At 38.0% G+C, this 12,094-nt stretch overlaps 1 long non-coding RNA gene across 3 annotated transcripts in view; it reads right to left on the bottom strand.

The window, feature by feature from the left end:
- The window catches only part of LOC136837152 (uncharacterized), a 274,987-nt gene extending 263,144 nt beyond the window's left edge, over positions 1-11,843 (bottom strand). Inside the window, exons 1-2 of one of the 3 annotated variants that reach the window (XR_010852604.1) lie at positions 11,461-11,843; positions 11,308-11,365 (exon numbers count right to left, since the gene is read on the bottom strand). This is a non-coding gene — a long non-coding RNA (uncharacterized lncRNA). The remainder of the gene's footprint in view (positions 1-11,307; positions 11,366-11,460) is intronic. The other 2 variants (XR_010852605.1, XR_010852603.1) reach the window with 2 other exon arrangements.
- Positions 11,844-12,094: the final 251 nt, after the last annotated feature.

Below are 12,094 nucleotides of genomic sequence, written 5' to 3'. Positions count from 1 at the left end.
CAGACAACCCCCACCTTATTGCTATATTACTCCTTTCATGGCAGCCTCTAATCTGCTACATTAATAGGACTGACGTCTGATTGTTTCCTTAACCACGCCGCATCTTCCACTATATTTCCATCAATCTCCAATGTGACTCCCAGTGCAATACTGCTTGCATCACACCGAGCTCTCCCCTTGACAACCCGTAGCACATACCAATTTCTCTTAACAGGATCATCCTGTCTCACCCTCAACACCACCAGTGGCAACATATCAACTGTCGCACCAACAAAATCCTCTCATCCTGACCTCCCGCTGTCCAATGTACATGCCACCTGCAACCAACCAGCTACTGGGTAGTGGCCCACCAGCTTTCCACACACTGAAAATAATTCCCTTCGACTAAGATGGGTTAACCCTTCAGTATGGGGAGTTTATTACCTCTAAAAAATAATCCTCCCTGCTCATTCTTCTTCAATTTCAATCCCAACACAGCACCACCCTCTAAGGGCTCAGGAGCTTTGGTAACTTACCCATAATTGTTTAAATGCTTTACAAGTTCACCCAAGGTTACTTTGCTCTCATTGAGTAGAATATCATCAATACATGACCTAGTTCCATCAAAGATACATCTGAGCTTGCCTAAAACAGTTTTCAAAATTTTTGCCATTGCTCTTGTTGCTGAATTCAATCCAAAACCTAGTCTTGTCAGACAATATGTTTTACCTTATAATTCACCAATTGATACTTCCAAAGCTCTTCCTCTACTAATTTGTCAATAAGTAGATTTTAGATCAAAAATGGTTCCAGCCTCTGTTTGCTTCCATTCTCGAAAGGTTTCATTGCAAACATCAGTTATTTCATCCCCTGTATGACAACTCACATAGGCATTCAGCTCTCCAAAATCCAATACACCCTCTTATTTTATTCTTGGTAGGCTGTTCAACAGCTAGCAAGGGTATAATACCCGTTTTCACATCTTTCCAGGGTACTAAAACACCTTCTCTGACCATCACTCAACCTCCTCTTCAAAACCCTGTTTCTTGACATCCTGCAAACTCTTCTCATAGCAATCTATTTCATTAGTGAGAAATGGTGGACAAGACTTCTATTTCCATTCAACTGTCCAATATTGTCCATCAAATGTAGCATTAAAATTTTTATCTTTAATTACTTAAACAGTCTCCTCCCATTTCTATTTTGCTTACTGGTTGCAATTACTTCAAAGGTCTCCTCTAATTGTGAACTTTCTGTTTTGCTTACTGATTGCTCAGCAACTGCAGCACAGCTTCTACACCAAATTCTACTGTCCCACCTGCAACTACAACACCACTCATGTGAACAATAGCATCCATACCCAGCACCACCTCAATAATGGGTAAGATTTGGTTAGTCACTACAGCTTCAACATCAATCTTAACTCCTAACCTTCAATATGCACCTGATGTCTCCCTTGACATTTCATTTATGAGCCATCAAAAACCATTGTGTAGCTTATCCCTGCAGTGTCCGACAATATTTGATCTTACAACAGTTACTGAACAGCCAGTTTCAACCAACGCCTTAGCAACACTACCGTTCACCTCAACATCAATAATTGGTAGTGAATGCACCCTTAGTCCTCTAGTTGGGCGGCTGCCGGAGCACCAGTTACCCAAAGCTTGTTTCCATGATTGCATCGTGATGCTGCATGTCCGGGCTTACCACATCTATAACATATTTCTTTATGCCCTTTGTTACAATATTTTGACATTTGTGGCCCTCCACCTGAAGCAAAATCCTTTAAATGAATGACTATTATTCTGTTCACTATTCTCATGTTTGACAGGGGCCTGACCAAAAGGTCTTACTGCTACAGCTACAGCCTCACCCAGACTTGCTGTTAGCACTCTTGTCCTTGATAAATTATCACTCATATTCATATCAAGAACACCATCAATGTTATAATTCAAAGATATTTTATCATGAAAACCCTTAACAAATGATAAAACAATCAACTTTTCCAAGCTAGTACCTGAGAAACCAGCTAATGCATCCAACTTTCACAGCTCATTACCATATACGTCTACAGGTTCACCAGTCCACCTCTTTTGTGATACTTTAGAAAAAGCTATGAGCGCACTATCAGTAAATGCAGCTTATAGTTTTTGCTCAACAGCATCAGCATCAGACTGCTATGTATCAGTTAACTCTAAATACAATGTCAAGGCGTAGCCCTAAGTACAGTATAAAGGCAAAAACTTGCTACATCCGAACTTTTCTGCAGCTTGGCTACCAACTTAACTTTCTTCAGCCATGCTACTACATCTCCCTCACTGATAAACAGTTTCAACATTTCACTTGTCACCTTGGATGCCATAATAATACCTAGATAGCTTGTAAACTCTTATTACGATGAAAGAACGGCCAAACACCTAACTTCACAATTATCTAGAGAAGCCGACACAATACCCTGAGAGCGCGCTCACAACCTACCTAACCCCACGAATCCAAAATTCCAACAGACCCACTCACCCGCTAACTTCCCCATCTAGGGTTGCCACTCCGCATACCCAGCTGGGTTGCAAGAAAGAAACAGATGCCAATAATTCTAAAATCTACCACACTACCAACACGGCTTTAACTCAACAGTCCTAACAGCAGGCCATTTAAAAGTTATGTCCATGGTTAATATTTAGATAGCCAGTAACTCAACTGCTGTTTCAAATTGTGTAAATTCAAGTGTCCTGCCCTCAACATCATAACAACTCCTAACCCCATGTAAGGGCACAAGAGTACCATTCCCACTCCATTTCCCAAATTTTATTTTCCAGATAAACTCCTAGGCAGAGGTTGGACACTCTCAAGGGTCAATTTGTTTATGGTAATGGTTGGAAATTAATAAGTTTTTTGCTTCTAAGTTCTATTTTCCAGATCCACATTTGTTGCACTTATCTTACATCTACTGATCCAACAATGTTTCTTCAACAGCTGTCGTATTTACATGCTGTAGCGATTCAACTAACAGCTAGCTTTGCTTAGCCTCGACCAGGATAGGCTGGGGTATGATACAACAACAAACAATTTAATGGTATGGTTTATAGGACTTGACTATCCATCCTGATAGAACCCTAGGCCATTGCACAATCCATTGAAACTCCCAAAACAAGAGAGTTTGATGTGTTTCAGACAAAACACCCATTTCAAGTTTCCATTATGCAATATAATTCATACCACTTGATAGATGGCATCCTCTTATTTTACACACAAAATTGTTAATTTATTCTCCTAATATTCAGTCAAAGATGTTTCCCTACATGGCACACCTTGCATAAAATTGCTCATATTAGCATATTCTATAAGCATTCCTATTTTCACTAGTGCAGTAGTCACTAAATGATAATGTTTTACTATCCATTTCAGGGACTGTGGGTCTTTGTTTTTCTCAAACATCTTTCAAACTAATTACTTGATCAAAATAGTACCAGGCAGTCCCCAGTTTACGACGGTTCTGGCTTACGACAATCTGAGTTTACGACGGTTTTTAAGATATATTCATAAAAAATCCAGGCCCATTTACAATGTTTGTTCCGAGTTTACGACACGGCCCGCTTACGACGTTCAAAGTTTACAATGTTTTTCAAATACGTACATTTATAAAAATATCTTTCTGGTTTAACAGTATTCATCAAAAATCAGTTTCTGGTTACGATATAAAACACATTCCAAGGTTATGATGCTTTTTCGATGTTTATTACACCGCGTTGTAAGCGGAACTAGTTTTCTGAGCATACCTGCGCCCTGTATTTAACTGCATTGGTAGCTGACCGGACAACGACCTTCCTGGGTCGAGCAAACAGGCACGTGTAACAATACCAAACAATCGGTCACTCACGTGTTTGCCTCCGCTGCGCTAGGTTCTCTACTTCGTTGTTGCTTTTCATTGCTGCAGTGTTTTGTTACTGTACCTTCACTATGGCTCCAAAATGGCAGAATACTTCGTCTGATGCTAGTGCATCAAAGAAGAGAAAGAGCATCACAATGGAAGTTAAGTATGAAGTAATTAAACATTCAGAGAAGGGAGAGAGTAACACCGAGATAGGTCGTGCCTTGGGCCTTAGTAGGACCAAGGTTGTGACCATAGTGAAGGACAAGCAGTGTATTCTGAAGCATGTGCAAAATGCTGCACCAATGAAGGCGACGGTCATTAACATGAAGCAACATAGAACGTGGTGGAGATGGAGAAGTTATTGTTGATCTGGCTGGAAGACCAGAACCAATGACGTGTTCCAGTGAGCCTAAGTGTGATTCAAGAAAAGGCTAGGGAGCTGCATGCAGCAGTAGTGAAGAAGAATGGGGAAGGCAGTGCTAGTGAAGAATTTTCCGCCAGTAGAGGTTGGTTTAACCAATTCAAGTCACGTGCAAATTTGCACAATGTGAAGTTACAAGGTGAAGCTGCTAGTGCTGATAGCATAGCAGCAGAAAGTTTCCCTAGAGGTTTGGCTGAAATAACTAGGGAAGGTGGTTACACTGCTGACCAGGTACGTACGATTTGGCATTTTGAAAAGGAATGCCAAATCGTACTTACCTTTCCAAGGAGGAGAAGTCAGCACCAGGCCATAAAGTTGGTAAGGAGAGGCTGACTTTACTCTTTGGGGCTAATGCTAGTGGTGATTTGAAGCTTAAGCCCTTACTAGCATTCTTGGCAGAAAATCCAAGGGCTTTTAAGGGCATTTTCAAGAGTCAACTACCTGTCATCTGGAAGTCCAACAAAAAAGCTTGGGTTACCTTGACGGTCTTCGAAGACTGGTTTAATGACCACTTTGTGCCAGCAGCGGAAAGGTATTGTGCCTCAAAGGGTCTGCCTTTTAAGGTCCTGCTTGTCTTAGACAATGCCCCTGGTCACCCTGTAAATCTTAGTAACATGTACCCTAATGTGAAGGTGGTGTATCTACCACTAAATACTACATCCCTCATACAGCCTATGGACCATGGAGTCATTGCTAACTTCAAGGCATACTACTGAGGAGGACAAAACGCTCTGCTTTAAGGGCCGTTGAAGGTAACAAGGAGTTGACTCTTAAGCAATTTTGGAAGGGCTACAATATTGCAGATGCTATGAAGAATATTGCATGTGCTCGGGGCGAACTAAGGTGACGACTTTGAATGGGGCAAGGAAGAAACTTCGTTGGGTGAGTCGGTAGAGCTGTGGACTGTCACTGGATGGGCCGGAGTTCAATTCCCTTATTTCTGGTGATAGAAATTCATTTCTCGCTATAATGTGGTTCGGATTCCACAATAAGCTTTAGGTCCTGTTGCTAAGTAACCAATTGGTTCTTAGCCACGTAAAATAAGTCAGGCCAGCCCTAGGAGAGCTGTTAATCAGCTCAGTGGTCTGGTAAAACTAAGGTATACTTAATGGAAGAAACTGTGCCCGCAGTTTGTGAACAGTTTTGAGGGTTTGAGCAGGCAGAAGATGTAGAGGCTGTGACAAGGAAAATTGTTGGGCTAAGCAACTTGGACTTGGAAGCTGAGGATGTCACCAAGCTGCTGGCATCCCATGGAGAGGAACTGTCATTGGAGGACCTCATTGAGCTGGAGAAGCAGATGATCGAGGAGGAAGAGGCCCCAGACCCAAAGCTCAGAGCATTAACTGCCAAGGGCTTGGCAGAGGGTTTTGCTCATCTGAAGAGAGCTTTGGCATCTTTTGAGGCTGAGGACCCTAACATTGGAAGGTATTCAAAGAGGGATCATGGATTGTGTAACTTTCTACATGGAGACGTTGAAGGAGAAGCAGATGAAGAAAAGTGTGCAGTCTAGGCTAGACACTTTCTTCAAGAAGTCTCCAGCACCACCTGCCACTCCTAGTCCAGGTAAGGAATTCTCAACTTTATTTTTGTTTACTGCTGTAACATAAATGTTATAAATTGTAATAAATTTTATAACACTGTAAGTGTACTGTATTGCAATTTATATTTACTGTACACAACACAGCATAACCAATAATTTTTATCATTTGTATCATTGCAGAAGTGATGCCCAATCCAAATTCCCCTGAACCTGAACCTGTATCCTCCCCAGCAGCATTTCCAGCTCCATCAGGTAAGGAATTCTTAAGTGTTTCATTTTTATCATTTTCATGCATAAAATTGTTTGTACATACTGTAAAAATTTAATATTTACTGTTGCATAACCTAATTTTTTTCATTATGTATCATTCCAGATCTCTTTGGTAGTGATGACAGCCCTGACTCCCCTGAAGAATTCCAGGGTTTTGAAGATACGGGACCTGTCTCCTCTCCAACTTTATCAGGTAAGGAATTCTTAACTTTTTTTTTTGTTATAAATGTTACAAAAAGTGTACTGCACTACACCCACCTGTACAGTACATACTGCTTTAGTATGTGCTGTAACTTTACATAATTTTATTATCATTATCATTCTAGATCCACATGTTATAGCCTCCTCCTGGCCCAACTCAGCTGAACCTGTCTCCTCTCCAGCCCCATCAGGTAAGGATTTCATAACTTTTTTCTTTCAAACCACTTTATAAATTTGTATAGCTTATTGCATACATACCACTATAAATTTGTATAGCTTACTGCATACATACCCCTATAAAATTGTATAGCTTATTGCATACATACCCCTATAAAATTGTATAGCTTATTGCATACATACCCCTATAAAATTGTATAGCTTATTGCATACATACCCCTGTATTAGAGTAATGTACAGTAATTTTTATCTTTTATCATTCCAAAAAATGAAGGTGTCCCCTGCTCAAACCCAAACTCACCTGCACCAGTAGTAGCACCTGCACCCATTTCATGTCCACCAGGTAAGGAATTCATAACTTTTTAAAAAATTTTATTACATTGTTTTAAATTGTGTTATTATACTTAAACACTACTGTACAGTATTTATTACTCACTGTAGTACTGTACATATTTTTATCTTTTTCATTCCAGACTCCCAAGCACCTGCAGATTCCACACCATAACCCACCTGTTCTCATCTACTGTACCATATGCCCATCCCAGTAAGCAAGCCAACCACTAGAATTTGGTAAGAACACTTTTTATTGTATAAATTGTTATACATTTTATAAAATACTGTAATATTTATACTGTACAGAAGTACTTTATTCTAATCTTTATCATGTACATTATCATTCCAGACTGACATGCACCTTTAACCTGGCCTCTACTGTAACTGTACATACCCTTCATGTAGCCTACATCTTTCAAACCAATAAAGGTATGGAATTCTTAACTGTTTTTAATGTTATAAATTGTTATATGTACAGTACATCTGATAAAATTTAAAGTAATTTACTGTACAGCTTTATTCTAATATTCCAGACTGCCCAGCACCTTTACTAGAGCTCCCTCATCCTAGCCTACATCTTTTAAAAATTACAGAAATTAGGTAAGGAATTAATTTTTTTATTCTTATAGGGTATTTTTGTACTGTTGAACATAGGTCTGTGAAATACCTGAACTGATACTGTACAGAACAGTGTATTGTACACATACTCTGCAGTAATTTTATCCTTATCATTGCAGGCTCCCTACACATGCACATCCCCATCTCCCACAACCTAGACTGTGACTGTAACAGCTTTGAAAATCACTGAAATTAGGTAAGGAATTCCTAACTTTTTCATTTATATTCATTTTATTATTCTACTGTAAAATACTGTATTTACACTTTATTGCATGCAGAATCCCCTGAATCATGTGGCCACACCAACATTTTTCCCAGGTTAAGCAGCACAGGGTTTTAAAAAGGGATTCACTTTTTTTTATCTTTTATACATTCTTTGGTATAAATTACAGTACTGTACACCTGTGTTACTGTATAACAGAATGCATTTTACTCTTGTACAGTATATGTACAGTACTCTATACTTTATTGCATACAGGACTTTACAATTACTACTGTATACTTTGTATTAAATTGTAAATTTTTACATTCCAGAACCACAAGTTTTTGGATACACACATTGGAATGTAGGTAAAACATCAAGAAACAACATGCAGTATACCCAATGGATTAAAAGTAAGGCTTTCATAACTTTTGTTTCAAATTTTTAAACATTTTTCTGGCTTCAGTGTCGCCGTTGTTCCAGTTTACGATGATTTTCGGCTTACGACGCGGTGCAGGAACAGAACCACCATCATAAACCGGGGACCACCTGTACTTTGGCAGTGTACAAGACACCTCCCGTTAATTTTTGGTAAATGGTGTTAGTGAAGGCATTTACTGTTGACACACATGGTGTTGCCAAGCATCGCCACATTATGCATTCGAATGCCCTTTATCCCCAATCCGTCCCGCCCTCTCCCTTTCCCTCATCATCCCACCCTCAATCCATTTTCCTGGCCTAGCCATCTCCATCCCCCCTTTCCTGTCTATGGGGGATAGCAGACGTTCGTTTGCGTAGATTAGTCTTGCTGACTCATGCAACTTTGCCTTTAAAAGTCAAAGTAAACACCTTAACTAACACCATTTGACAATGCACTAAATTACCAAAAAATAGCAGTAGGTGTTTTGCACACTGTGTCAAAGTACCATTTTGATCAAATAATTAGTTTGAAAGATATTTGAGAAAAACGATGACTTGCAGTCCCTGAAATGGATAGTAGTCCCTTCTTACACACAAAAAAAAGGTGGCATTTTCATTGTTGTCTGAACTTAATGAAATGTCAGTTTTAAGCATTAAAGTTTTATGTTTTTCCAGATGTTTTGTGGATTGGTTTTAACATGTCAAGAACGGCTGATGGTATGACACTACTGTACTGCCACCTGCCAGTAAACACAAAAATTATTTGAGTTTTAATATTCTAAGACAAAACACCTTAAAACCCTATACTTTACAATGTTTAAAATCAGCTCTTGTATGTTATTGGACCTTGTCTTGGCATTAGATGTTGAATTCTCAAGTGATGCTTTGTACTAACCTAATACGGGTTAGCCATCTTGGTTTTCAATGAAAATAAGCTTATAACAATATATTTATTATTTGTCATTTTTACCATTCAAGCCAAATTCACAAAACAAAAAGCAAAATATACAGCACAAATATTTAAAACTGATATCTTATATGTAAGACAGGGACCAAACTAATTATCAATTATGACACATTGCAGTATGCATATCATAAGTGTTTCCTAGTGTTTCATCTGAAACAAACACACACTAGTGTTTTTGACCGCTTTAACAAACCCAACAACTCAGATAGGCGAGTTGAGAGAGGCATAATGTCAGATATCAATAATATAAGTAACTGTTTTTAAGCAGTGTAACATTACACCTCTTTTCAAAAGCTAGTATCCTATATTTTCAAAGTGCCTGTTCTGACCACAAAAATCCAAATTTTCCAAGCTCTGGGCTAAAATTGCCATACCTCTACCAGTTATGTGGAATCACAGTAGGAAAGTGGGTCTTTCTGATAGAATAGTATGTATATTACATATATATATATATATATATATATATATATATATATATATATATATATATATATATATATATATATATATATATATATATATATACATATATAATATATATATATATATATATATATATATATATATATATATATATATATATATATATATATATATATATATATATATATATATATATATATATATATATATATATATATATATATATATATATATATATATATATATATATATATACACACACACACAGTAAACCCCTGTATTTGTGGGGATGCATACCACACTTTAAACCCCTCTGAAACAATTAGAACTGCCTATTTTGATATTTTAAACCAAAAAAAAAAAAAAATGCTTATACATGAGTATTTTAATAGTTTTATCACAAAAAGTGCATTTAGTCATGAAAATACAGTAATTAGTGAATGTTTCTCAGTGAAAAATACCAAAACTGGGCTAACTTTCCACGAATAATGTGTATAAACACTTCACAGAGAAGTCCGTGAATAGGTGAGTCTGCGAATAGTGAGACTGCGAATGTGATTCTCTCAAGGTAAGAAATTTCTCACTCACATATTGACAAAAATACCTACTGACACCGTAATATCAAAATTTAGGAATAGATATGGTAAGGGACCATTCAAAAATTATGTAACGCCTTAGGCGGCGAAGGGGGTATGGTGAAGTGTCATAAGTGTGACAGAGGGGGGAGGGGGTGCAGCCATAAGTTACATAACATTTTCAGATTTTTGTCCTTTGTTTCTTTTGAAAAGCTGTAAATGTAGAAAGACAAAAAGCGGTGATACTACAGATTCTGCAATAGACTTTTATTATATTTTAGGTAATTATTGTAAATATCAACATTTTTGTACTAAATGTATTACATGACAGAATAATATCACAAACTCATCCCTTCTCTGAGCTCTGACATTCTCTATTTTATGCATAAATATGACTTAGAAAAATATCACAAATTAAATTAATCCTCTTCTAAACTTAGGCATCATCTACTTTGTGTGTTATGACAAACTTGAAGAATAAAATCACAAACTAAAAACTGGCGACAGCTCAGAGTTGCCAATTAAATTACTTAGAAAATTAAGTAAATGACATAAGAGAATATTTTCATTTCAAATTTATCTGTGATTCTTTAATATCATAACAAAAAAGTATTAACAAAAACCTAAAGGTAAAAATTTCCAGGGATTAAGCTAGACTTTAATAGATTATTACAATAAAAAAAGAAACATACTAATTAGGGGGGAGGTAATATTTATTTTCTAGGGGGGTCTGGGCTTGTGTTATGAGGCATGACAAGGGGAGGGGGATTAAAAAAATTACCAAGAAAGTGTTACATAATTTTTGAACGGCCCCTAACATCAAAAGTTAGTAATAGCAACATGTAAGAAATTGCTATATTTTTTCCAAGTACCCTATACTATTAGAATCCCACTAAACTTAGGAGTGACTGCATGTGGCGTGGGGGAGGCGCACCAGGCCTAGCCAAATACTGAAGTTACCTTCATAACATTGCTTAACCTAACACGAACATCCCTCCCAATATCCAGTTAACCAAGGGACTTTGTTCCCAGACCACTACAGTAGAGTATCACTATTCACTAAAATAAATGGTGGTAAACTCAAAGTGTACTGGACCTGAATGAATCACAGCCTTTATATATGAGAGCAAAATATGGAAGGTAGTCGCCACTCAACGGTGGCCTATAATATGGTCTACGCCATTGGTTCTGGAAAATTTTGCAGGTTCTAATAAATTTGGCCTTGGTCAGGTCTAGATACGGGACAAGCTAATTTTGTAAGGCATATTGCACAATTCGATAATAACATAGAGTATTAAAAGCTTACTCACTGAATTAACGTTACTCTGGCAGTGTCGCCATCACAATCCTGGCGCCGTCTCGGAAATGCTGAAACAAAGAAAATAATGAATTGAGACTACGACCTGAGTAATAAACGTCCTCTGTGCAACTTATAAATGTTGGACGGGCCTGTGATCCTTTACCTTACATGGCATAGAGAATTGTCATATCGTCATGCCAGCCGACTGTAGACAGAACATGGGTGCGGGGACGTCGTAAACACAAGCGAAAGTCAATACTGGAAAAATGCCCGCCTAGAAGGTGATGATGTCAGTCACGTCACACGGCCACGTTGTCGTAACCTTTTCCCAGTTTCCTCGGTGACAGCAATTTGCACAAACGACTCTTCGAGTTGTTACAGGCAAATATAGGTTAAACATGCCTTGTGCTGACCTGGGTACTTGTTTTCAGCGAAGTATTACAGATGCCCTCTTGCGGACAAAGTTCGACTACCGTGCCTGGCTGCCTGCACATAGGGCACAGGGACCAACCGACCAATCCTTGAAGTTGAAGTCCCCCAGATCAGACCAAATTCCTAACTGCGCCAGTAAAATTCGAATCTGCACGTTAGACGTATGCTAACTAATGCTAGTATGGTTTGTTACATAACATTTATTAAATAACATATCTTTCTATTGATCTTGTTGTAAAACTATAATTATTAGTTGTAGCAACATTACGGTAGCCTACAGCATGTGGGCTTTCAGGCATATCTGTCGTGTGGGTATTAAGACTATTCCGATCGGCTTTGGTATCCTCCGGGGCTGTAAATTGAAC

The sequence above is a fragment of the Macrobrachium rosenbergii genome, chromosome 58 (genome assembly GCF_040412425.1).
Source record: "Macrobrachium rosenbergii isolate ZJJX-2024 chromosome 58, ASM4041242v1, whole genome shotgun sequence".
Taxonomy (NCBI): Eukaryota; Metazoa; Arthropoda; class Malacostraca; order Decapoda; family Palaemonidae; genus Macrobrachium; species Macrobrachium rosenbergii.
Note: the sequence above shows the minus strand (reverse complement) of the source record. Positions and strands in the feature narration are given on the sequence as shown.